Genomic DNA, 3,890 nt, shown 5'->3' on the forward strand with positions numbered 1-3,890 from the left:
AATAGTTATTGAAGCTATACATGTATCTACAAAGTAATTTAGGTACATTGTTTACCTTTCAGCCTCCATTGCAGCTATATCTTCTAGATTTCCATTCTTATAAGTGTACCAGTGATGCCCTAACTCATCGTAGATGGGGCACTCAAGTTTCTTTGCCCTCTTCTTGCTGCTGCCTCCCTCAAGTGATGATTTCATCATATTCTTCCTTCTACCTCCTGTGGACCTAAGACAGTGAGGGTGCATGAAAAAGCCATAAGTAGCTTTGGGCCACATGCTCTTGTCAGGAATACAAGGGATGGAACCCTCATATGCAGCTCTGAATTTATTGATAGATAAGTAATCATCCACATGGTCTTCTAGTTTTTCACCAGGAATTAAAGCAATGTAGGCTATTGCATGCTTGCATGGGATTCCTGACCCCTGCCAAACCCTATAGGAATAGGTTCTGTTAGGTAGGCTGACCACAAACCTAAAGCCACTACCTCTCTTAACACATAGTTCTGCCACACCATCAGGGGAGGTTGTGATCACTTCAATGTCTAGGTTGTAACTATCTTCCCTTAGCTTCTACATGATGTGAGGCAGAATCTTTCCTTCCAACTTCTTGGCTATCTTCTTCCTATGGTTCCATTTGATCAAAATCTTCTGTCTTATAGTGTCTATCAAGTCATCTAGGTACTTTCCCTTCTCAGGCTTGGTCCAATTATTGAATGACTCAGCCAAATTATTAGTCACATAATCAACCTTTGACAATGTCCTGTACTGGATTCTGGTCTAAAGTTTTTTGTGAGTTTTTTGCAGATACTTCATTGCCTCAGGTTTGGCTGTAGCCATTGCTTGATAGTGCTTCTCAAACATGTAAGGGCTCCATGAATATGAAGAAGCCCACAAGTGATCATCAAATACCTTCCCACTGTACCTCTTCTTGAAATTCTGTACTAAGTAATACATACACTCTCTATGTTTAGCATTTGGAAAAACTCCACTAACCCCATTCATGACTGCCTGGACACAATCTATGCAAAATGTCAGTCCCTCTAGGGTGCCTATTGCTTCCTTCAACCTCTCTATGAACCACACCCAATTCTCATTGGTCTCTGAGTCAATTACACCAATAGCTATTGGATACATCTAGTTGTGCCCATCTACTACACAAGCAATGCACAACTGTCCCTCTAAACCTTTCTGGTAAAGATATGTTATCAACTACAAGATATGGTCTACAACCTCTAAGAAATCCATCAACACATGGGGGTAGTATAAAGAATAGTCTATTGAACCTGATCTTATTGTTGATGGTGTGATTATCAATGAAAAGAAATGATCCAGGACTTGATTCTTCTAACTAGGCCTTAAGCCTATACAGGTTACCAAAACTTTGTCCCAAGGCCCATAAATATTATCCATGGCAAGACTTTTACCTTTATACACTCTCTTATAGGGCACCATAATTTTGTGTGCATCCTTCAACCTCCTTTGCGGTTCTGTTGCACCCAGAGTTCCATCTTTCTTCAGCCAATTAATCAACTGACTGCACACTCAGAACTATGTTACCCCTACACAGATTCCTTGCCTCCTAGTGCTATGATATTCATGAGGGTAGAGGTTCCTTTTCACCTACAAAATAGTCAAGTAATGCACTTATTACAAGCCACACAATGCAAGAAAAATAGGGAGCAGTCAATGAAAACAATATACCAACACATTACCTTAATATTATGTCCATCCCTTTGAGTTGAGGCATGAAGTCTCCACCTGTAGCCCTCACTCTGCTATGACCAGTTCACCATATACCTCCCTGTATCACTCTTCTCAATGTCATAGTTGAACTCATGTTTAACAGCATGAGTAGCTAAAGCAATCTTAAAAGCATCCATGTCTGAATACACTGTTCCTACTAACATAGGAGGGTCCTTCTTGTCATAATCAACATCAGGCATATGTTCAGACTTCCTATCTTTAACCATATCATCTATGTCTTCTATTTTATCATTAGAGGATTCATCATCAGAGTCTGTCTCAGAGGATTCATCAGCACCAGAATACTCACCTTCCCTTTCTTTACTCCCACCTTGGCTCTGAGGATTAGGAGGAAGTGGGGGATATTGGGGACCAAGGTCAATATACAACCCTTGTGGGAGAACCGTCCGAAATAACATGCTTTCAAGGCACTCGTCTTCCACTAGACACTAAGCACCCTGAAAGTTAGCTACATCGGACAGTTCTATCGAGCACACCCCACGGGAGAACTCGAAGCAATCCACGTTTTACATCCAAAACCCAATAATGAGTACAAGCTTACAATACTTAGTCCATTTCATACAACAAGAGTTTTTGTAAATTATTTATTACAATACCAGAGTTCAGAGTGCGATAATTAAACAGTGGAATTTAAAATAACATCTAGCGAAGATGATACAAGGACCCATCTATGCCCACCAAAAGAATCCTCCACACAAAAACTACTCCTCAAGTTGCACCTACAATAGGGTAAAATAAACCCTGAGTACGCAATGTACTCACAAGACTTACCCGACTAGTGGAAATAGTTTTCCGACTCCAAGGGGTATGATAGGCAATATGGTTTTGTTGTTTTCTTTTTGTTTGCAAAAAGCATTACTAGAAGTACATCCTTAAGATTAAGTTTAATTAGTAGTCATGATTACTTCATTAGCTAACCATTCTAGGTAAGCACCTGTTCTACTTTCAAATAAGGGTTGAGCAATCAGAACCATTTCACCATCTTTCATATTCTAGTTCTTATTACGATGCTAGACCATAGCCAAGTCGTACCGTCCCATGGAAATAGCAATTCATGAACCAATGTATCCCTGCTGGGTACCCCAAAACACATGCCTCATTTGTACCCCAGGCACAAACAAGACCAACCCATTCCACTCCTGCCATAGGGTCCAGGTCCCGTCCAAACTTGGACTCCAAGCCCCACACTTGGGACCCAGTCTTAATATGATGTTTAGACCTCCACCTTTCCCCACCTCCAATCAGTTGGTCCACAAAGAGCTAGAACCTACGACAAGAGCGTAACTAAAAGCTCTAGTTTGGTTTTGGTAAATTGATGGAACCCTAAGTGCTAACCTAGTTTATCAAGTGATCATGATATAGGTAGCACACTCCAAGTGGTGAAGCAAATGAAGATCATGACATGATGATAGTGATGCCATGATGATGATCGAGTGCTTGGACTCGAAAAGAAGAAAGAGAAAAATAAAAGGCTTAAGGCAAAGGTATAAATAGTAGGAGTCATTTTGTTTTGGTGATTTAGACACTTAGCGAGTATGATAACATTTAGGTTCGATAGCCATACTATTAAGAGGGGTGAAACGAGAATGTGGTTATCAAAGTGCCACTAGATGCTATAACTCATTGCATATGTATTTAGGATCTAGTGGAGTGCTAACACCCTTGAAAATGTTTTATGAAAATATGCTAATACATGTGCACAAGGTGATACACTTGGTGGTTGGCACATTTGAGCAAGGGTTAGGAACTTCACCGGCGGAGTGTCCGCCGTAGAGTGCGGACAGTCCGACGATGCCACCGGCGCCCTAGACAGAAAAGATGAAGGTCACTGTAAGTGACCGGACGCTGGTCTCGGCTAGACCAGCGTGTCCGGTCAGTGGTCGCAGAGGGTGCGCAACGTCAGTCTCTAATCGGACGCTGAGTCACAAACTGACCGGACGCTAGAAGCTTGCATCCAGTCCTGCTGACGTGGCAACACACAGTGTTGAAGGTGACTGACCAGACGTTGGCTGTGTCCGGTCAAGCATGACCGGACGCGTCCGGTCGTGAAAAGTCATCTTTGGATGCTTACTGGAAATGGCCGAACACTGGGGTTCAGCGTCCGGTCACTTTGAGCTACTGCGTCCGGT

Source organism: Miscanthus floridulus, chromosome 11 (assembly GCF_019320115.1).
Source record: "Miscanthus floridulus cultivar M001 chromosome 11, ASM1932011v1, whole genome shotgun sequence".
Lineage (NCBI taxonomy): Eukaryota > Viridiplantae > Streptophyta > Magnoliopsida > Poales > Poaceae > Miscanthus > Miscanthus floridulus.